The sequence below is a fragment of the Lissotriton helveticus genome, assembly GCF_964261635.1.
Source record: "Lissotriton helveticus chromosome 1_1 unlocalized genomic scaffold, aLisHel1.1 SUPER_1_unloc_27, whole genome shotgun sequence".
Classification (NCBI taxonomy): domain Eukaryota; kingdom Metazoa; phylum Chordata; class Amphibia; order Caudata; family Salamandridae; genus Lissotriton; species Lissotriton helveticus.
Genome location: NW_027611667.1, coordinates 1,043,101 through 1,067,649, shown reverse-complemented (window position 1 = coordinate 1,067,649; position 24,549 = coordinate 1,043,101).

Genomic DNA, 24,549 nt, shown 5'->3' with positions numbered 1-24,549 from the left:
ACAAAGGCTATTTTTACATATAACCTTGTGTGGAGTTCCTTTTGTGGGGTGCCCAGGATGTTGTTGCTGGTGGGTGTGTGCGCAAATACTTAACTTACATTGCCTCCGGGATAAGCCCTACTGCTCGTGTCACGTTACCTAGAGGGCGAGCAGGTGTTATCTTTGGCGTGGAACTCCCTTGCCCTGACTAGAGTGGTAGTTTCTGCCTGGTTTTGGCGCAAGCCTTAACCAACCGGAAATCCCATTTCTAACATTGGTGGCAGCGAAAGGGATCCGGATTTGTGTTTGCGCAGTACCACAGCGACAACTGGCTCCAGTACAAAACTCCGCATTTTAGATAGTCACATGTAAGGGGATTATTGTTTTTAAGTTTGTTCTAAATGTCATTTCTTTGCAAATGTGTTTCTTGTGCACTGTGAGTTAGGTGTCCCTGGCTCGGAAGGGTAGACCATCCCCTAAGTGCAGTATGAGTTTTCTGGGTTCACCAGTAAGGGTGGGATCCAGTGGTGGCAGCTGAAATGTGTCCGGTGCATGTGTTCCCTGTCCCGTTCCCGGAGTAATGGTACCTGTGTCTCGTGTGGTCAGGTTGAGAAATCAGGGGCGGTAGAAACTGTCTCACCGGTCTGGGGGGCCGGGGGTGGATGAATGGTGTGTTGCACTGGACGTGAGTGTGAGTTCTCTGAGATAGGGAACTTGCTGAATAATTGGGCGTGAGTTCACTGAAATAAGGAGCTTGCTGAATAATTGGGTGTGAGTTCTCTGAGATAGGGAGCTTGCTGTGTCTGGAGAACGTGGAACATCTGTAACCAGGGTTCCAGTAGTTCTGGTGTCTGGCAGTAACGCTCCAGTTGGGAGGGTGCAGATGTCCAGATGGAGGGGTGCTAGGGGGATAGGCTCCCCAGTGGAGGAACCAGTGGGTCAGGGGCCAGCCAGAAGGGTTGTGTCGCCGGGGACTAACCATGGTGATGCCACTTCTGTCCTGGATAACAGGCAGAGACTTGTGACACGACACATTAGTTATGTGTCACCCTCCAGGAAGTCCTGGTGCGCCAGGCATCTGACCAAAGGGTACGTCGCTCGGTTGGGGAGCCAGTAGCTGGTGGTTCCGGATCTGGACATAAGGGCAACTGTAAGTAGTGTCCTGAAGTTACAAGAAGAAACTTCTGCCTGAAGAGAAGGTACCGGGTAAGCTGTATGGAGGAGTACTGTCCCTGACCTGGGGGATTGGCCTGCAGTGGTTGCCTTGCTGCTGAAGGAGAAGAGAAAGCCTTAGACTTTGTTTTCAACTTGTAGAAGTCCTGGTGCGCCAGGCATCTAACCCAAGGGTAGCGTCCCTAGGTTGGGGAGCCAGGTTCAGGTGTTTGCCTGTCCTGGACGGCAGGGCAACTGTAGCCAGTGTCCTGGCCGGTTTGCCTTCTAGGGGTACCCCTGTGAACACAGGTGGGGCTCATCTTAAGTGAAGAGACCCTTTGTTTCCCAGAAGGGGTGGTGCAGGCCTAGCAGGGATCTTTAGGGTTCTTGGCTGAGTGTTGTGGTACTACCCTGAGAGCAGGTGGGGCCTACCTTAAGTGGAGGGACCCTGTTCTATAGTGGGAGGGTGCAGAAGTCTGGAAGGGGGTCAGAGGGAGTCTTACCCCTGTGCATCCGGTGAAGTTGGATCCCAGGTGGTAGACCAGTGGAGGGAGAAAGGTCCAGAATTGGTGGGAAGAGTTGTGTTCTGGAGGGTGCTTCTCCTGGGAGAGTGCGCAACCCCAGAAGTAGAGGTAGGGTGGGGCATTTTTGCCCGTGGCCTGAGGGTGCGGACCCTAGCTTGAAGGATCAGTGATAGTTTGGAACTACACTGAGAAAGGGAGTGCAGAATGGCTATTGTAGGCCAGGGATTACACCCCCCACTCTGTGGATGGGCAAGGACCAGTGGTATCTGGGTGGCCTAGAGCCTGGTCCTAGCTGTGGACAACTAAGGAGTACCAGTGGGGTAGCCTAGTTGGGTCTGAATTTTTTTTTGTGTGTGCTTGTTTGGTGGAACAACATGGCGTAGAACCAGAGGGTGTCCCTCCAGTGTGGGCCCGCGTCTGTGTTCTATCGCCCAAATCAAGGAAGTCCATCACAGTGGTGATTGGTCTGCCCTGCGTTTTGGCCAGAAGGGGGTTGTGTTGGATTTGGCCTTTCTGGCAGGTTCACCCCTTTTTGCCTTTTAATGTTACATCATTATAGTGATTTCTGGTCTTTGCGCACTTTAGCACTGTGGCGCAGTGTAAAGTGCGTGCGCTCTCTGAGTGCGTGTGTGAGATTGGCCAGCCCTCCCATAGGAATGCATGGAGGATATGTGTGTCCATGGTAATTCCTGATGCGTGGGGAGTGCAAGGTTGAGTTTGATATGTGCTGACTCGTGTGATTAAATGCTGCGCGATGATGTGTGCGGCTTTAATGTGTCTAGTTTGGAAGTGCCACTTCTAGAAGTTGGCCTGCCTGTGCAGTAAATGTGAATTGACTGTCTGGCTTGTGATTGGCTGGACCTGGCTGGTGTGCCTGGCTCCAGAAGAAGTCAGGATGGGTCTGCCCCGGTGGTGAATGGGGAGATCTGCATGTTGATGGCAGGGAGGGGCTGCACCTGGGACCTGAATAGGGCTGGGCTTTCCCTCCACAATGCTGGCTCCGCCCCCTGTGGTGCTACTGATGACCCTAGCCTGTCCTGTGAATGGGAAGAGAGGCTGAGCAAAAAAAAGTGCTCCTGAACCAGCTGTGTCTGGCTTTCCCCCATCCTGCACCCTAGAGACAAAGGGATTTTGTGTATAAAATGAGGCTGTGACCTCATGTTCAATGTTCTTGTTTTCCTGACTAGAATCTACCAGGGGCGTGCTGCTGCTGGGGCCCCGGGGAAGGCTTGCCTCCCTGGGCCCTGCCCAGCCCCTGGATTGCTGATGGACTTCTTGTGGACCCTTCTTCCTGGACCTGTAAGCCTTGTCCTGTGATGCCCTGCCTGTTGCTGGGCCCTTTTCTTTCCTGGGGGGTCATTCCTTGGGGGCCTGGTGGTCTCTGTGCCCCCCAGCGCCTGGTGAGCACTTTATTCTGCATTTATAGGCAGAGCGCTGTTGTATTCCCTCTGGGGGAAGCACTCCTGCCCTTGTGTACCTCGCAGGTGCCCACCCTGTGTTTTGCCCGTATTTAGATTTAACTAAGCGCGGGTGCCACCCCGCTTATTTTTGTGGTTATCACTGCGGGTGCACACCCCGCTATTTACTTTTTCTACCGAGGGAGCCTACCTGTGGCGCAGTGTAAAGTGTGTGCGCTCTCTGAATGCGTGTGTGAGATTGGCCTGCCCTCCCATAGGAATGCATGGGGGATATGTGTGTCCATGGTAATTCCTGATGCGTGGGGAGTGCAAGGTTGAGTTTGGTATGTGCGGACTCGTGTGATTAAATGCTGCACGATGATGTGTGCGGCCTTAATGTGTATAGTGTGGAAGTGCCACTTCTAGAAGTTGGCTTTCCTGTGCAGTAAATGTGAATTGAATGTCTGGCTTGTGATTGGCTAGAGCTGGCTGGTGTGCCTTGCTCCAGAAGTCAGGATGGGTCTGCCCCGGTGGTGAATGGGGAGATCTGCATGTTGATGGCAGGGAGGGGCTGCACCTGGGACCTGAATAGGGCTGCGCTTTCCCTCCAGAATGCTGGCTCCGCCCCCTATGGTGCGACTGATGACCCTAGCCTGTCCTGTGAATGGGAAGAGGGGCTGAGCAAAAAAAAGTGCTCCAGAACCAGCTGCGTCTGGTTTTCCCCCACCCTGCACCCTAGAGACAAAGGGATTTTGTGTATAAAATGAGGCTGTGACCTCATGTTCAATGTTTTTATTTTCCTGACTAGAATCTACCAGGGGCGTGCTGCTGCTGGGGCCCAGGGGAAGGCTTGCCTCCCTGGGCCCTGCCCAGCCCCTGGATAGGTGATGGACTTCTTGTGGACCCTTCTTCCTGGCCCTGGAAGCCTTGTCCTGTGATGTCCTGCATGTTGCTGGGCCCTTTTCTTTCCTGGGGGGGTCATTCCTTTGGGGCCAGGTGGTCTCTGTGGCCCCCCAGCGCCTGGTGAGCGCTTTATTCTGCATTTATAGGCAGAGCGCTGTTGTATTCCCTCTGGGGGAAGCGCTCCTGCCCTTGTGTAGCTCGCAGGTGCCCACCCTGTGTTTTGCCCGTATTTAGATTTAACTAAGCGCGGGTGCAACCCCGCTTATTTTTGTGGTTATCACCGCAGGTGCACACCCCGCTATTTACTTTTTCTATGAGGGAGCCTACCCCTCATCATAGCCCCCGACACGAGAAGACGCCGCCGCGGGAAAACCGGAAGCAGGCCCGCGCCTGCCTGACTGTATGCGGGGCCTGGATTGACTCATTTCCACTTCCCCCTGCCTGGGTGAAGCCATGCCCCCTTTGCCGGTCTCCCGTAGGGAGAGGGAGACCGGAGATGCTGCCCGCGAAGGAAAAGCTGCCCGGAGCCTTGAGGGCTCTACACAAAGTCCCGGCCCATGAGGAAAGAGGACCGGGTAAGGCATGGCGCCTTTGCGAAGGCAGGGCTCCCAGAATCGAGGGAGAGCCCCGCAGGCGTCACCGAGGGTTCCAGAGAAGCGGAGGGGTTAGAGGCACATTGCCGGTGCCTGCCCCGCCGCCTGATGAAGAGAGCCTCCCCCTGCGTCGAGAGCCGGTAAGTTGAGACGGCTGGGGCAGGGGGGAGGGGGAATGTCACATGTGCTCCCCAGGTGCCAGAGTGGTGCCCGTCTTCAGAGCGGCCCCTGATGGCAGCGGGCAGCTCCACCAGTGGCTCTTTGGTAGTTTCAAGGGCCCGTGGGGGTCCTGGGGGCCCGTGTCCCCCAGAGCCATGCGTGGCTCCTTCGATGGCCCCATTGATCCCAAAAGTCCCAGTGGGGGTCCCGAGGGCCAGAGGGGCCCATGTTCTTGCCCCTGAGGGCCCCCGTTGTCCTAGAGCCAGAGGGCTCCACCGTTGGGGGCCAGTTCTTTTTCTGGATTGCGCATACTTAGTTTAGGAACCAGAGTGCTCCAAGGAGCATAGCTGATTTCAGTGCCTAGAGGGCTCCACCGTATGCCCAACATGTATTTCTAGAGCCAGAGGGCTCCAACAGTTGGCGCAGTTTTGTTCTGAAGGGCTAGGGAGGGCCCCTGTCGCAGTTTTGAGATCCGAGCTGCCCAGCAAGTAGTGGACAGCTGCACCGTTTAGGTTTTCCTTCCTAGGGACATGTACTTTGGACTCAGGAATCTCTCTCAGGGACCCGGTGGGAAGACATGGCTACCTCATAGGCCTGGAACCACTGCCCTATGTCATCATTCTTAAAAAATTCTTTCACCACGTCCTTTGGCATGTACACCCTTGATTCTACCTGCATTGGCTATGCGCTGCCACCAGAGGGAGTAGTTTCCATACTTTTAGCTTTCAGCTCCTGCTCCCTCAACTTCATTTCATGCTCCATTTGAATTTTTCTTTCTTCCATAGCCATTCTTTTGCTTTCCATCTCCAGCTGACCATTTAGTTTTGCCATCTCCATTGCATGTGCCCGGGTGCCAACTCCTCTGGAGACAGGACTCTGCTAAAATCATGGATGTTTTCTGCTGGTTCAATTTCCACTCTATTCTCAGGTGCCCTTGACTCAATCCACGCCCTCAGCGCCTTTTGGAAGTGAGCTTTGTTTTTACATCCAGACTGTGAAACTCTAAACTTTAAGCAGAAGCCCTTCAGCTGGGCTAAGGAGTAGCTCTCTAGTCTCTCTTCTACCCATTCTATTCCTTCAATGTCAGAGACAACAGATGCCACCTTTTCTCCATTGACTGAATCAGGCATGACTTTTCTTTTTTTTAAAAAGGGAGATCTCTTGGCAAAAACAAAAATCAACAAATATGTGGCTGCGTTATTGGTCTGAACTCATTACGTGGTGTTCACCAATTACATATATTAATCACAAATGCAAATTCGAAATCCTCACCGCTGCCTCCAATGTTAGATTTGGGGGTCTCTGGGTGGTGCAGTTGAGTACTTGTGACAAGCAGGGACCCTCTTCTCTAGTCAGGGCAAGGGACTTACTCTTTAAAATAACCCCTGCTCACCCTCTAGGTTGCGTGGCGCGAGCAGACAAGGCTAAACTTCAGAGCGTTATGGGTTAAGCATTTATGACCACATACAGTAATTCAATGACACACCACAAAATGACACCAGTCTAGTTTTGTATAAAAAATAAGTATCTTTATATAAGGCTTAGCACAAGACTCAAATAACGTTTGTAAAATGAGGCCACAATACTATTTAGCAATAAAATGAGGATTCTGTTAAAAATGCATAATTCTTGGTTCCTGTGCGCGTTGCACACTCTTGTCCGACTCTTAACATTGAAAAACAATGTCAAAAAGGTATTAAACCAGCGCTGCGGAGTCCGTGGTCCGTGGCGTACACACTGTGGTACGCGTTGAGTGACAGTACCTTTTCTGAGATGAGGAGTCCGGTTCGAATGCAGCGTCCGGGACGTGCAGGCAACACAAAGATTCTGGCGGCTCCTCTGCGAGGCGGGCCAAGGCTCTCATAGGTGTCTCGGTTCGAAGAGTAGAGCAGGGGGGCCTCGAGGAGCGGGGCAGGCGAAGCGGGTTGCCTCCAGCCTTCACAGCTTTTGAGTCGTACCTTCGGTTTGTAGCTGCTGATTCAATGCGGGCAGGCGCGGCAAGAGACAGCCAGTACGAGGCATACGGACGGGCTCTCTTAGTGCGGCGTGCCACGAGTGCGATGTGAGGCGGCTGGTACGCTTCGTGCGTACGGGCCGTCCTTGGCTTCGTGAGGCACTCCGTTCGGCTTCCAGCAGTGGGGGCGGCGAGGCGAGCAGTGCGGCTCGAAAAGGAAGGAATAGTGAGGCCGAGTGTGGGCAGCCCAGCAGGATGGTGCAAGGAACGGCTTGAAGCAGAGCAGGCTCACACGGTGCGGGGGCGGCCAGGCACAAGCGTCACAGCAAAGGAGGGGACGAGCCGCACTGGGGATCGCGGCTCCAGCGATAAGGAAGGGCAAAGTTCAGCAGATTTGTCAGCGAAGGCAGGAGGAGTCCAATAATCCTGGGACTCCATTCAGGGGGCAAGCTCACCCACAAGCCCTTGGAGATTGTTTGAAGCACAAGTAGCAAAAGTCTCTTTCAGTCCTTTTTCTCTCCTTTCTCAGCAAGGCACCCACAACAATATACAGTGTAGGGAAACTTTGCCTTGATTGGATACACAGATCTACACTTAAGGATGTAAAGCAACACTTATCTTTACTTAAAGATGGCGCTGATCTTAGGGAATTGTTGCTAGGACCAAGAACACTGTGTCATAAACGTTTTATATACGCCGGTTTCTTTGCTGCTTATAATGAAGCATGGAAAATTACGCAAGCAGAGACTGCAGAACGAATCCGAGAAATTGATCGTATTAATTTAGAGAAATCTCTCTCTGTGGTTGACAATGGGTTAAAGACTCTGTGGTCCAGGATATATTCTTTAGATAGCATAGTATCTTCTGCCATAGACATCATGGAACAGGACTTGGTCATGTTGCAACATGGTCAGTCGCAAGTACGTTCTATCATGCTATTAGGCTGGACGTTGCAAAACCTTCATTCAGGCTATACTACGTCACTGTTTTCAGAATTCAATTTCACTGATATGCAGATCAAATTGGCACAAAGGAGAGCAGACAATACGGTGCTGAGCATTAAAAAACTGGAAAGATTGCCATTTACTGTCGCTGAAAAGCCAGTTATGGAATGGATTATACATTGGAACATTCACTCAGTCTGTTACAATTTTCCATTTTCAATATTGCCTACAACATATACCAGCAGGCACATATAAAAAGTTGGGTAAAGAATACATCAAGACATCCTGGGAATTGCCGTACACATACAGATGTTGGAGTGGGGGTCGTGAAATATTTCTATGCGGGGAAAATTGTGAAAATGCACTAAGAGGTTCTCTCCTATGTCAGGGAATAAACTTACACAGGGCCTGTGATAGTTTCTCTAAAAACTTATCCTGCCACCTGCAAGGTTTTTGGACAACTCTCGAATGGGAGTTACCATACATTGAATGATCGCAGCTGCTGTCGCATGTTGCCAGGAATACCATATCTAGTAACTGTGTCAGCCAGGTTCACTTGCTGTATGCAAGTATTGTTTCCTAAAATCAAGACTGCCGGGAGTCGCCACTTTGGCCTTCAGCGAACCTCTATTCTATACAAATTGATACTTTAAGCAGAATAAAAGCCATTCTTTTGCAAAAAACAGTGGCACTGACCTCGGCCAAAGCAACCTATGATCTGCAAGTCGCAAGGACTTCTGCAGAGTTACATGCCCTCTTAACTACAAATTGCTCTATACATTTCTCAGAAATGTTAAGTCATATCTTAAACATGTCTGATACGAGTGGTATTCTACATGTATTTAAGACCGTATTTTCTGGACTGTTAGCATCTTTTGAAGCAGTCCTAGTAATATTTCCGAACTTTGTGCACTCTGTGTTTGGCGGATTGCCTCTCATTTTGGGACTCGCTGCAGGAATACTATTTTTGCTTCTATTGCTGCGACATGGCAAGTCATTTCACAAACGACACCTAGTTCTCCATGGAGACAACTCTACTGGCGATGAAGTGTCGTGAGCGCATCGTCCAAATTTTGGGACTACCTTGTCTAAGAGAATTAAATACCACATGGTTTCTGTCATTCAGACCAATTTGGCAAGATTTCATCCTACCTGTTCTACGCTGCCTGCTATGCGGAGAAGAATGAGTGTTAGACACATGTCTCACACTCCCATCAGTCATGCCAACGGATGTTGATACTTTGCTTGAACAAGTAACGGCCCATGCACTGTGTTGTCCCCAGCGGCTACCGATTCTGATGACAGCATTCATTGAGATCTCACAGACACAAAATGCTACTGCTGTAATTCATGAATTTTTATCTTGTGTTCTGATTAACTTGGACATATTATATTTGTCAATCTGTAACTTGGAAGATGTTTTTCTTTTATAAAACCGAATAAAGTTTGTTGCTAATAATCACTAGGGGATTCATTTTCAGGGTAGCATGGTATCCCTAACAATAACTCCAGGAGTCACAGTCCATACAATGTACATGCTTTGTTCCCCATACTTCCAACCTTACATGTACCCCTAATCACCTGCCCAAACCTCTCACTGCTGTTGCCTATGTGGTCCTCCGTCATCCCACAGACCATGTTTTTGGCCGCTTTGAAACTGCCCATGCAATAAAAATGCTGCAGTTGTAAATACATATCAACTACCATTTTTTGTGTTTAAAACATTTTATTGAATAATGAAAGCTAATAAACATAAGCTGATTATTAAAGCAAAACAAAACATCAGTCTCCATACACATAAGAGACAAAAGTAGTACATAAAAATCAACATACTGTAACACAGCAAAGTTATGTAGAGCACAATTCCTAATTTCGGGCAATCTTTAAAGTTTAACAATAGAAACGTTCATAAAGAACAGGAAAGGAAACAAAGAAGGTGGGATACAGTGATTTCATTAATGTAATGCTTCCTACATATAGAAAAACAAATATTAATTATTTAGCTTAAGCAATAAAGTCCTCACATTAAAATACTAAGAGAAATATATTGAACAATGAACATTTCATATGTAATTAGAATTCAATTTGAATATTTTAACCTCCTCAGCATTATTTGACTCATGATTACAACCTGAATGCTTTCTGGAAAGGAACCACCTCATGGGGTTCAAAATCACATCTTTTCCAACAATAGGATTCAAATGATAAACTTGAATTTCAATTCAATTTATTTATTTAGGCCATTTTGGAGATCAACAATTTGAAATATATACAAAATCCATACACTTTTGTAAAATTGTCTCCTAAACTTGAATTCCATCCACTTTTTGATTAAACAGTTCCCATTCCAGCAAACATCACAAGACCACTTGTTGTTATCTTCCCAATTAGTGATAATTTTTCGGCTGGCAATAACAATAAATATGTTTCGAATGTTACCTCCGAAAGCAAAAACATGCCATTTCTGAATCATGGTGCACAATAAAATGTAGGAACAGAAGGGCATCTATTCGTGTAGCATTCATTAAGGTTTGACCAAGCTTGAAACTAGAATTCCTGATTTTTTGGACATTTAAATGTCATATTTTTGAAAGAGTTCTAACAGACCCAGCACGAGCTCCGCGAAAAATAGAAGATGACTGAATTGTACTTAGAGAAAATGTGCTGATTAGTAATCTATTGATGTAAAATACAGTGGTCAGGCAATTCTTGAGGATCTAATCTATTCAGATTTTAACTCCATAGTTTGTTCAATAAATTGACTGAGCATAATACTTGAAGGTCCATCTCTCAGATCAGTTCTATTACAGTTTTAGTTGCGTTAACACTAATACAGATCATTGATAAATAGATTTTAAAAGCCATGGGTGGAATTGATCCTTGGTCTAAATCTATATTATTGTCTGCAATGGAAACCAGTACAAACAGATCAAATCTAAAATCATTGAATATGTTTATTATAGTGGTTTAGAGTAAACCCAGAAGACACACATTGTTCCTGAAACTCAGAAAATGTATCTAAAGATTATGATTACATCCTATTTTATGTCCAGAGACTGCTTTAGCTGCTTTCCTGTTTAAGTGACATTTGCAAATATATTTAACAAAACATTAACGCTGGATGTCAGAAATTCTGTCTTTAAGTATTGTGTAAGAGTTATGTGTGATGGTTTTTATTTGATCTGAAGCAACACTAACACTAAATAGAAACATGCACCGGTTATCATTCAACTAACAATATTAGCAAACTTAATTTGGAGGGAATTGAGAAAAATTGCTGGTTCAGTAATTCACCGAGTTTGCAAATGCTAAACCCCTTTTTGAAATGTACTAAGCCCATTTAGCAATTCAGAATTTGGAAGGGGAATGTTAATAGTTTCCCTTCTGAATATTTAATACATTGTTAAGGTATGTTTTGAGCTTTGAAACCATATGTGGACTGAAAAACAGTAACAGGAGGTAGTAACCCAAGGGGACATTTGTGAATCTGAAAGTAAAATGGGGTGCATTAAAAATGCCTTTATTTAAAAGCTATCACAGACAAAGTAGTGTGCTGACTCTACAAGCAACCACTTTTTACCAAATGGATTATTAGTACATGAACCTCAGTATTTCCTATATTGCTGAAATTTAGTCTCTAATATTTTTGTAATGTCGTGTAAATATTTGTTCCTGTTAGTTCAGAATTTCAATATTGTCATGAAATGTACCTAATCTTTTTGTCAAACATATTGAAATATCTTTATCACAATTTTTGGGGCATTCTAAAAAGTGTTTTCACTCTCTAACTTGAAGCTTCCTAAGAAAATTACTGACGCCAGTTCCTGGTTTCTCCTACATCATTTAGCTTTCTCACTAAAACTAGCACAATATTGACTTGAGAGAGGTGGTTATTGCAGTCATACGCACTGGGGTTAGTTTAGAAAAGACCAATTCCTTAATCTTTCGAAATAATACTTGGAAAAGTTTATTTTCAATGATTTCAGATAACTTACTGATAAAGATATCAGATAAAGATCCCCAAATTTCTTATACCTTGTGGTATCAAAAATATGCTAGAATTAACATTCTAGTTATATTTGCGATTATCAACTTTCTGTTATTTTAACACATTTGGTCAGTGCACAGAGTATTTTCCCTACATAGATCACATTTCATGCAATGGTCTGTGCTTGAACGTACAATGAAGGGGTAAAAATGCATTTCTACCACAATTAAGAAACCCTTGGGTCTCTGAGGATTACTGTTGCAAATTAAGACCTAGCTAAGATGAAATATCCCTTTAAAAGGACGATTTCCCTCACCCACCATAGTTGGCATGCTTCCTTATTGGGAATCTCCTTGCACCATGAAACAAGGCATATTTTGTTATAGAGAAAGGTATACTAAATACCACAATAATGAGCTCAGGGTAGTGGGGGCAGCAGAGTGAAAGTTAAAACTTGCTAAAGGGTATGTGGTTTCCATTATTTGTACACCCCTGGGCCAGGATTAAAAATAGGACACTGTGGGAGAAATATATATGCACTGTTAGAGTCAATGAGAGGTCAACATGTTTCAGCCTATTAACCCTCCAAATAGGTGTTTGCGGCATTCTTCCGGACTTAAGTTCTGCCGCTCAATGTACTCAATCAATACAAGCATTGTCATAGCCAATAGGTCTCGCCTTTGGGACCTTATAAGTGTTTAACCATGCATATTCAGTAACAATGTGAAATAATTACTATTAAAAAAAAGAAGACTATAACTACTAAGCTAGACGTGACTTTATAACTGGTTAATCAAACGTTTCTGGAGGTTTAGTATATATAAACAACTCTTTTTTTCTATGGTGTGTCATAAAGTTGATGCTCTAAATTTTGGTAAGAGTACACAACGTCAAAAAATTCAATACTGCTTTTATATTAATATACCTTTGACAGCTTGAAGTGAAAGACAATTCTAAGTGGCATTTGGTTATGAGTAGGCGCTAATGACTATTTCCGGATGACAATGTAATTAGCATTTTTTGTATAGGATGTGTTAAAAGTATGGGTAGGGAAAATGGCTATTTTGGCCAAAGGCTCCCCTTTCTATATGCATGCTAGTTTTAATTTGTAAACAGAATCACAATTTGTTATGTGGTACACTGTAATGTTAAATGAATGTGTTTTACCCTTCTGATAAGCAAGGGATGACGATGAACCGTTTTTTCGTCCCTGGTTTTAAATAGATTCAGGTTGGAACAGAAGAGGTGTTGGTTGACTTTACCTCAGAAAATGGTTGTTTCCCGCATGCTGCTTTCATGCGACTTAAATCCCTTCTTCACCTCCAGCCAACCAAAACCCTATCTTCACCTCCAGCAATCATGTCTCCTTCAGCCACACTACGGACCTCCTCTGGACTGACCACAGCTGCGTTCACTTCACCTACAACAAGCCGAAACCCATCAACCACCCCCAACCAACTCTGCAAAGAAACTGGAACAAAATCACCATCGACCAGATCTCCTCATCGCTCCTTCTTAACACCCCAGCCCACTCTTCTAACCCAGACCAAGCCGCCACCAACTTCACCCTATGGTTATCCAACACCGCCGACATCCTAGCACCACTGAAAAAACGTCAACGCAAACCTGGCAGCAAGAAGGCCTCCTGGTTCAACGATGACCTTAAGAAGTCCAAGAAACTCTGCCGCTCCCTTGAAAAGGCCTGGAAAAAAGACCCAACCACTAGCACCAAGGACGCCTTCAAAAACGCCACCCGCACACACCACCAACTAATCCGAAAGGCCAAGAAAACAACATTCAAGGATCGACTAGACTACAACGCTCACAACAGCAAGGAACTCTTCAACATCGTCAAGGAATTCACCAATCCCTCGGCCAACTCCAATGACATCACCCCCTCTCAAGCCCTCTGCGACTCCCTGGCTTTATTTTTCCACAACAAAATTGCAGACATCCACAACAGCTTCGACAACCAACCCGGAGACCAACCCACCCAACCATATGCTGAACATTCTCCCCCCTTGAACACCCTTAACGACTGGAACCCAATCTCCACTGAGGACACCATCCGCCTGATGAACTCCATCCACTCAGGATCCCCCACAGACCCATGTCCTCACCACATCTTCAACAAAGCAGACTCCGCCATAGCACCGCACCTCCGAGACGTCATCAACTGCTCCTTCAACTCCGCCACCTTCCCGGAGAGCTGGAAACACGCTGAACTCACCGCCCTTCTGAAAAAACCCACAGCGGACCCCACCGAACTCAAAAATTACCGCCCCATCTCGCTCCTTCCTTTCCCGGCCAAAGTCATCGAGAAAGCTGTCAACAACCAGCTCGCCGCCTTCCTCGAAGCCAACAAATCCCTCGACTCCTCACAGTCCGGCTTCCGAACAAAACACAGCACTGAGACAGCCCTCATCGCAGCAACAGACGACATTCGAACTCTACTGGACAATGGAGACACAGTCGCACTCATCCTCCTCGACCTCTCTGCAGCCTTCGACACAGTCTGCCACAGCACCCTTTTACATCGCCTCAGAAACATCGGAATACAAGGAAAAGCACTTGAATGGATCACCTCGTTCCTCACCGGAAGAACCCAGAGAGTCCGCCTTCCACCATTCAAGTCCGAGGCCACTGAAGTCATCTGTGGCGTTCCACAAGGATCCTCACTCAGTCCCACCCTCTTCAACGTATACATGAGCCCCCTCGCGGCCATCGCCCGCCAACACAACCTCAACATCATCTCTTACGCGGATGACACTCAACTGATCCTTTCTCTCACCAATGACCCCAGCACCGCCAAAACTAACCTACACGAAGGAATGAAAGAAGTTGCCGAATGGATGAAACACAGCCGTCTGAAACTGAACTCAGATAAAACAGAAGTCCTCATCCTAGGTACATCCCCCTCTGCATGGGACGACTCTTGGTGGCCGGAAGCCCTTGGAAAAGCACCCATCCCGACAGACCACGCACGGAACCTAGGCGTTATCCTGGACTCTTCACTTTCAATGAACAGACAAGTCAGCGCCGTATCCTCATCCTGCTTCAACATTCTTCGCATGCTCAAAAAAACATTTCGCTGGATCCCCACCGAAACCAGAAAAACAGTCACCCATGCTCTGGTCACGAGCCGACTGGACTACGGAAACACCCTCTACGCAGGTACTACCGCTAAACTCCAGAAGAAACTCCAACGAATTCAAAACGCCTCAGCCAGGATCATATTAGACATCCCACGTAACGAACACATCTCTGGTCACCTGAAAGACCTCCACTGGCTACCCGTCAATAAGAGGATCACTTTCCGACTGCTAACCCACGCACACAAATCACTCTACGACACCGGACCAGAATGCCTCAACTCACGACTGTCATTCTACACCCCCTCCCGCCAACTACGTTCTTCCAGCCAAGCCCTCGCCACTGTACCTCGCATCAACAAGACCACCATGGGAGGCAGATCCTTCTCATACCTGGCAGCTAAAACATGGAACTCACTCCCCACTTACCTTCGCCTTACCCAGAACCACCTAGCATTCAGAAAGCAACTTAAAACGTGGATATTTGACAAGTAATCCTCCCCCCCCTCCCTAAGCGCCTTGAGACCCTCTGGGTATGTAGTGCGCTATATAAATTCTTTGACTTGACTTGACTTGACTTCAGTGGAAGAGGCGGCTGCATGCCTGCATATATGGCCAGATCAGTACTTGGCTGTTTCGGTTCTCCAGTGGGGCTAGAATAGAAGCTGTTAAGGGAAGGGGCTTAGCTTCCCATTGGTGCAGCAGGTGCAGTGGCACCAGGTCCCAGATGCCTTAAAGGCCCACTGAACCCTGATAACTGCTGTTTGTCACAGTTCAAACAGAGGCCTGAGGGGCCCACAGAACAATGATTATTTCTGTTTTCCACAGTCCAAATAAACGGCAGAGGTCACATTTCCTTTCTTGCCTTGGGGCCCAGTGCACACTGGCTAGGCCACTGGTTAAGGATGCAGTGGGGAAGAAGTGGCGAGACAGGTGGATTATCTAAACAGCTTGACGATGACTTCATGCCTGGGTATTAAAGTATTCATTACAATTAAAGACTTAAGCAGGAATAGATATCATAATATAGGAAGGCCTATGTACAAATGCAGCTCGATTAGCGGCTGCCTTTAACTTCTCAGTTATCACCTCTCCTAATTTACAGTTTTATATTAGATGCAGACATAAATCGTGACCTATGAATATGTTTATCTATCTTTAGGTTCCAAATTACCCATCTTTTCCATATGCAAGTATCAGACAGGTCGGGAATGATTAATGGCTTTGAACTTGATAGAGCCACATTAATCACTGGTCTTGAAATGCAAATGGCAGCATTAGGCACGCATAGGTGTATTCTACGTAATCTCATTATGTTCAGGGTACGGCAGAGTATTTAGGGCATAAAGCACTTTGACAAAAACATTTCTGCCACCATAGAAATTCAATCTTCCTTGTCCTACCCTAGTATACAAGTAGCACCACATTCTTTGTATACCTGAATTAAATAGGCACACAAAATAGTACCGTATTTAAAGGCCCAGTTCAGAATTACATGGAAGGGGAACTGTCCCAGACTACACAACTGTGCAGTTTTCAGGGGGTGCTATCATCCCACACAGGGAGGAGCACACCAGATTATGCTGGAAAAAACATGTGGTGCCCCAACGTACGTGCAGTTGTAAACCACCAGTCTGCTTACATAGTAAAGCGTCTGGCAGCTATTAAGTGAGGTGGCACGTTTCCCCTGCAGGTGGTTGGGGTCTGTCACCATCCTGTCAGGTGGGGGGTATACAATCAGTGTGCCTCCTGACTGCTTGTTTGCCTTTTTGCCCGTGTCAATAATACAGTGGAGTCCTTGGAGGAGGAGTCAATTTGTATTCATGAAAGACACTTGTGTTTCTCGGATGTGTAATCCCCAGATGATGCCTGAACTGTTCCCCAATGGGCTATTTGTATATCGTATTGAATTGTATGGTCTTATGAGGACTGTTAATAATAATAAAAAAGATTTAGTGAGTGTTTATTGCCCTCTATGTCACTCTACTTCTAAGCACCTAATACAGCTTGTACAGTGCTTACTGTCATCTGCTCACTTACATTATACTTATTATGCTTAATATAAATAGTGCACAATTTAGGCGTTTATGTCTGCCTACAACGTGGACATGATACAAATAGCAGTACCTACAAGGTGGCTGGTACAATTCAAAAAGAGTCTAAGATACTCCAGCACAGATGACTTTGCATCAACATTACGGGGCATCAGTCTTGATGGCAAGCCAACTTAAAACTTATCAGTATTGTATACATTATTATCAGAGACTATACTTGCCTCTTGGATACAACTTTACAACGGAATTTTATTAATTTGTGTACAGTTGTGTGTGTATACAATAAAACAGCCTCCCCACCAGAATTGATCTGTCTATTCATCTTGTTGGGATCTGGAGTAGCATGCTACTCGCCGAAAAGCACTTCAACCCTTCATCAGGGGTAGCAAGCGCTATATAAATGCAAAACCTTCCCTCTTCTATCCCCCCACAATCTTTTTTAACCCAGCTAACAGACCAACATGTCCAGCTCTCATATACATTTTATATTTCCCTAGACTAATTCACCACTAATCATTTTTGGATCCTAGAGTAGTGTGCTACTCGTCGAAAAAGCTCTTCAAAGTTCGTATGGGGTTGTAAGTGTTATGTAAATCTAAATACATTACAATTACTGTTTACATCGGGCTGCACTAACACGAGGATAGAAGTAGAGTGCGGATTAGAGTTCATCTGCCCAGAACAAAGCATACTACAGAAAGTGTGTGAACAGTCTATATGTTGTGCACCTGGCAGAGAAAAACACAGCAGAGGTGGGAAGAAGGTAGGTAATCTGATGGTCAGACCTATGTGGAAAGAGGCTATCACTTTGGGCAGAAAAGAGGGCTTACACTTTGTTTGGATGGACAGCAAGAAAGGGAGGTCTGGAAGATAAGCCTGAAGCTCACTCATCCTGCAAGCAGAGGTGATGGCAAGCAAAAAACTAGTCTTCTAAGGAGGCGAAGAGGACAATTATGTAGGCGCTCAAAGGGAGCACACATAAGATAAGTGAGGTCAACTCCCACCAGGGTATTACGAAAGGAGAAGGAGGAAAGAGATGAGTAATGCACTTCAGAAATCTGTTAACAATAGGATCGAAGGCCATGCTCAAGAGCTCGGGGTACCAGACTTGGGACTGATCGCGTTTGATCTTCTTCAGCAATCTTGGCAGAAGTGGTACAGGAGGCCGCAACTCCACTCGCAACGAAAAGGGTCGCCGAGCGAGAGCCGCTTTGGAAACTCTAACACACAGAACTGCTGACATTGAGCGTTCTCTTCGGTGGCGAATAGATCTAACCAAGGCTCTCCCCACTACTGAAAGAGACCTAGCACGACCTTCGAGTGAAGATGCCATTTGTGATCCATCATGCACTGGCGGCTAAGTTTGTCTGTCCTTGCGTTCAGTGAACCAGTTAAGTGTTGAACTACCAGAGAAATGCCCTGATGTTCCAGCCATGTCCAAAGGCGAAGAGCCTCTTGACATACGGTCCACGACCCCACCCTGCCCTGTTTGTTGCAGTACCACATGGCGGTGGTGTTGTCCGTGAACACCAATAACAACAAAATAAATGTTCCTTAGGCAAATAATTTCACCTTAATTTCACAGTTATGCAATTGTCACTACAGTGAGCATAAATTGAGTTTTTCAAGAGAGTACAAATCTTAAATCATTTGCATTTATTTAATCCGGAGAATATATGAACACACTATATCTCAATCCACTTTCGGCAACACAAAGAGGTATACTGTTTTTTCAGTTTGTAACAAAATATATACAGTACCAAAAGACACTTTTGTAAAAAATATGGACAGTATTGGCATATCTTCCATATATACATATATTTTGTAAAGGTTATATACAAAATTATAAATCACTCAATGTTGATGCTATTTACAAAGAAGTGCCGTTGCGTCGACGTTTCGGTCTCATACAAAACAAGATAACGAGACCATCATCAGGACATAGGTTGCGCAATGGACCTATAGTGAAACAATATAAATATCAATCACAGCTAAGTCTGTACATAATCTTGAAAAAACAACAGATTCATAGGTCTACCCACACCGAACCAAGTGGTGGAAGAATACTAAATAAGAAAGTGTCAACACCTGTGTCCAAAGATTAAAATATCCTATTTACAAGTATACATATGTACAAAGTGGTCATGCCCCAAAACGACATGCACCCACACCATAATACCACTGTGAGAGACAGTGAATTAATAAATAAATAAGTATTCACTGAAAAACCAATGGAGAGGATTCTAATCCTATTGGAAACATAACAGATAGCGAACAATGTCCAAACTGGCCAAAATGAATAAAAATTAACAAGACTATATCATACATTATCACCAGGAGATAAACAGAAAGGTCCTACCTTTAGTAGTGTCTTATTAATCACTAACTTGTGGGGGCACCTAGCTATGCTCTGCTTTATCTGTGATGAAACCAAGCGCAACAGTCAGCTAAATGGTATTGTGCACGGTTTCGTTTTATTAAAAACGAAAGAGAATCCATCATAATAAATCAGAATATACTTACTGGACAGCGAGTAAAACAGCTTCCAAAACAGTCATGGTCGGTAAATACACGAGCCGATCCTGGTGTTTACCCAGAGTATCAAGGGAAAGCTCGCGGTCACATGGTGAAGCGTGACACGTCATGGCGGCCATTTTGGGATAATAATTCTGCCTGACTCTACCTAAAGACAATATTAGGGGTCAGGCAAGCCATCAAAGAAACGGTCCTGGCATTTCACGGGAGAGCTCGCGGTCACATGATGTAGCGTGACAACTCATGGCGGCCATTATGGGATAAATATCACGCCTGACTCTGCCTATAACCACTACTAGGGGTCAGGCAAGCCATCAATCATACATTAAATCGATCCTTGATAGTGCGAGAGTATAGCAAAACAAATGCAACCCACTAGTCATAAATCATTCAGAAGATTAGTATCAGTTTCAGTTATAGCGAGGGTTGCATAGAGAGAAGTCTAACTCACAAGTTGAAAGATACATCATTGTAAAGACATGGAACTCGAGAATTTACATAAATGATATCAGCGCAAAGTTGCCAAAACCTGCCATTCAACATAGGAATTCAATCCCTTGGACACAGTGTTGGCTGACCAAATCCACCTGTTTTCTTTCTGTGTGAGTAGACGGTCAATGTCACATCTCCTTTTTGACTGTTTTATAGTCTCCAGAACAAACCATTGCATATCACAAGGTGAATGTTGTTTTTATAGATAGTGTTCCACTAAAAGGGCTGTTTCTATCTTGCATCTAATTCTAGACTGATGTTGTGTAATTCTTTTCCTTACTTCTAGTGTGGTTTTGCCTATGTAATATAGCGAGCAAGGACATTTGATGCAGTATATGACATTTTTTGTTAGACAGTTATTATGGTTTCTTAAAGTCCAGTTGTTTCCATTTATGCAGCACGAAGGCTCTCCCCACTACTGAAAGAGACCTAGCACGACCTTCGAGTGTAGATACCATTTGTGATCCATCATGCACTGGCGGCTGAGTTTGTCCGTCCTTGCGTTCAGTGAACCTGTTAAGTGTTGAACCACCAGAGATATGGCCTGATGTTCCAGCCATGTCCAAAGGCGAAGAGCCTCTTCACATAGGGTCCACGACCCCACCCTGCCCTGTTTGTTGCAGTACCACATGGCGGTGGTGTTGTCCGTGAACACCTGCACCACTCTTCCTTTGACAGAAAGAAGGAATGCCTTCAGTTGAAGATGAATCGCCCGGAGCTCCAGAGGGTTGATGTGGTGCCTGGACTCTGCCAGAGACCAGAGGTCTTTGATCTCCACCATTCCCATATGGCTGCCCCAACCCAGGAGTGACGCATTCGTCACTACTGTGAACTCAGGTTGGGGAAGGTAGAGGGATCTGCTGTTGACCCATTCCTGGTTCGTGAACCACCACTGCAACTGACTTGCAGTCACCTCCGAAATCTGAACGTCATCGGAAAGATTCCCCTGGTGCTGCACCCACTGAAACTTCAGGTCCCACTGCAGAGCACGTATATGCCATCTGGCATGATGCACCAGCAGGATGCAGGAGGCACGAACACCGGGATGGAGGCTGAAACATCGGTATCATAGCCCCAATATCCTGGACTTGCTGCTAGGGAGGATAGACCCAAAACTGTGCAGTGCCTAGAACCGCTCTACGATGAAAAGGAGCGTATCTGATGGAATCAGGTGCGACTTCAGCACGTTAACTGAGAACCCCAGCAAATGTAGGAAGTCCGTCGTAGTCTGGAGGTGGGAGCCTTCAACAGCCAGTCATCAAGATAGGGGAAGACTGGAACCCCTGATCTGCGCAGATGAGCTGCGACCACCGCCATCACTTTCGTGAACACCCGGGGGAGGGGGGGGGCTGGTAAGGTCAAAGGGGAGCGTGGTAAACTGAAAATGCGTGTGGCCTACCGTGAACCGAGGTAATGACGGTGGGCAGGCAAGACGGGGATGTGAAAGTAAGTGTCCTGCAAGTCCAATGCTACCATCAAATCTCCAGGCTCGAAGGCAGACAAGACCTGAGCCAAGGTTAACATCTTGAATTTCTCCTTTAGGAGGAAGCGGTTGATGTCCCTGAGGACTAAGATAGGATGCAGGCCTTTGTCCTTCTTGGGTACCAAGAAGTAGTGGGAGAAGCAACCCCGACCTACTTCTGGCACAGGGATGCGTTTGATAGCTCCCTTGCCAAAGAGATCCATAACTTCCTGGAAGAGAAGGGCCAAATGATCCTCCGACATGGGATGAAATTACCACAAACGGCATGACCCTTTCGCACTCCGCTGCTTGCGGAACTCCACGTAGACCGCCAGAGTTTTTTTGTCACATAGGCTTGATCTTATCATGAAAAAATAGATATCAGTCATATGTTAAGAAACAAGGGTGAGTAGAAACATTTTGGGTGGAGTAAAATTTAAGACATTATTATTGTGATTTTTGGGGCAAATAGTTGATTTTTGCAAGCACTAAAACTTCTCTGTCTAAAGTAAAGACCTTGAGAGTTTTGTAACTTTCAGATACTCAAATTGTGGATTCTGTTGCAATAAAAAATATTTCCAGGTCTGAAATTTCTTTGGAGGTTGCAAGCGGACAGCCTAAGTTATTATGCAAGAGTTTCTTGATGAATTCTATTGCAACTACAATATGTGCTCTCTCATGTAAAGTCAGGTTGTTAGAAGCTTTTCTGCAACTCAAGATACGCCTTACTTTTCACCTGGTGTGGATGCATTTCTCATGTTTAGTGAGATCTCCTTTCTGAGTAAAACGTTTCTGGCTTTCCCCTCCTGTATAATGCTTTAGTCCAGTGTGAATTCTCATGTGAAATGACATTGTATTCAAGACTAAACCTTATCTGACATTCAGAACACACATAAATGATGTTCACTCTTCTAGTGAGCACCTTGCGCAAGTCCAAACAACCCTTATGGTGATGGTTGTAAAGTCAACCTTTGTAGCAGGGATTCTGTACCTATACAGAACTGTGCATAGAGACCCAGAACCTCAGTGAATGAGGGTGTGCCAAAAACTCACCTCAGTATCCAAAATCCCCTACCAGACTAGCAATCAGTATCTCATTGGTTCTTTCTCATCCCCAATGATTAGACAACCCAGAACATTAACTCAGAACACCTCAGGTAAAGTGGAATACATGAACACTCTTTCGTCATACCCACATCAGTCCAGAACGAGGAGTAAATGAAGACACGTGCAATTTTGAAATGTTTATTTCTAATGCCGTGTTCTTAAGCGCAGTGTCTTAAATAATACAAGGAAACATTATCAAGAACAAGGTTATCAGCATTGTTACTATTCCATAAAATACAAAAGGAGAAAGCATGTCAAAATGCTAATAGTAAAAGGTTACATTAAACGTAAGTTTACCCTCCCTAGCCAGTATATTATATTATATCTAAAGAAGGTCTCTTTTGGGTTTAGAAGGGCAGACCCATACCTCTTGTGCTTAGCAGAAACGGATCACATCATCTCCTGCACCAACACTCAGCATACGAATCTCCATCAAGTGTGTTTTACTTCTCTGTGCAGTGCATTATTGAACCCGCTCAAACCCAAAGTTGGCCACAGCTGCATATGTGTTATGTCTAGACCGTGCGCTGATCAACTCAAACAAAAAGCACTGTGTTGAAAAACCTTGAAGGCCTCGGCACTCACTGTACAGACATAGATTATCAAGCAATCCTTGTTATTCTCGCGTCAAACAAAATATGCAACTAGGCGAAAAGCTGTAATAACATAATGTGCCGTGTGCAGAGGCAGCAGAAAAGGAAAATGGCGTTTAAACTTGTAAAACGCTCATGCTAACTTAACACAGTGTGAAGGTATAATTACAAACACGAGACACTTTATAGACCAGCTATCCTAGGGGTAGCATGGACAGAGCAGTCTTAGGCTATAACTCTAGAGGGCGTGTAAAGCCAGCTGTTTTACCATATGTAAATCCTTGAATACCAAATGAAAGGACACCACACAGGATATATATAAAATGATATATGTACTTATTCACTAACACACTCCTCTGAACTCTTTATTAAGCATGGGCGGATTTTACGAATTGGCAATCCGCGAACTTGCATATTTACAGATTCGCAATCCGCAAAATCCGCGAACTCTCGCGAATTTGCGGATTTTTTTTTTTTGTGTTCGCAAGGATTTCTGCCAGTTCGCGAGGGTTCTGTACCAGTTCGCAATTGCGAACTTACTTGTCGGCTCGCAACGGCCGCGACTATGTTGTTTCTACATCTGGTTCATCATCACAGGTTCACAGCACCCTCTGTTTCACCACTGCCACCCTCTGGTACACCCATGCCACCCTCTGGTACATCACTGCCACCCTCTGGTTGGTTTATCACTGTAGATTATGGGGGTGAAAAAAAGCAAGCTCACCTGCCCTGCTTCAACTGACATGAATTAATTTGGGGTTAATTAATGTGTCACTGAATTTAAACTTCCAGTCTGGCTGGCACCTGCTTCCTTATCTGTAATTTGCTGAACTCTGAAGGGGCCCCTCAGGAAGCACTACAGGGAATGGTTACTAATGATAAGATTGAACTTTTGCACCTGCTGAGTGCTTTCAGTTTTGTCTGTAATTGCTTTCTGTTGCAGTGTAATGTTTTTAACAGGACCTTTGTTGTATACTTGTAGCTATTCTCTGAGCCTGCTGTGAGGGTCAGAGCAGGGTCATAGAATAGTTGCAAGTAGGCAAATGAACTCTGAAGGGGCCCCTCAGGAAGCACTACAGGGAATGGTTACTAATGATAAGATTGAACCTTTGCACCTACTGAGTGCTTTCAGTTTTGCAAAAATCCAAATATCCAGCAGCATCCACAAAAGTAATCCTTCCAGGTCAAGATCCAAATCAAAGTGACCAGCACATGAAGAAAGCACTGGGAGGAGCCTGGTGGACAGGAACAGGAAGTTGGAGACTGTGGGGCACTTCCTTCCTCCCACCCCCACCCCCCATAATGGACTCCTTGCAAAGAAAAAGTGCAGGCAAATGTCAACCTGAGGAGATATTCTGATAAAAATCATAATTTTCAAGGTTTATGCTGCCTGCTGGTGGATTTCTTGTACGAAATTGCAAATTTTGCAATCTCGCAATTGCGAGATTGTCGCTGCCCGCCGCATCTACGTGTTCGCAAGTATTTACTCCAGCGAAATTGTATAGTATTCTAGTTGGCAAGTGCGACCAAGCAAAAAATCCGCTTCGCACGGATTTTACAAATTTTCGGCAAGTTCGCGAGAGTTCGCGGATTGCGAATTTACCGAAAATCCGCGAGCGGA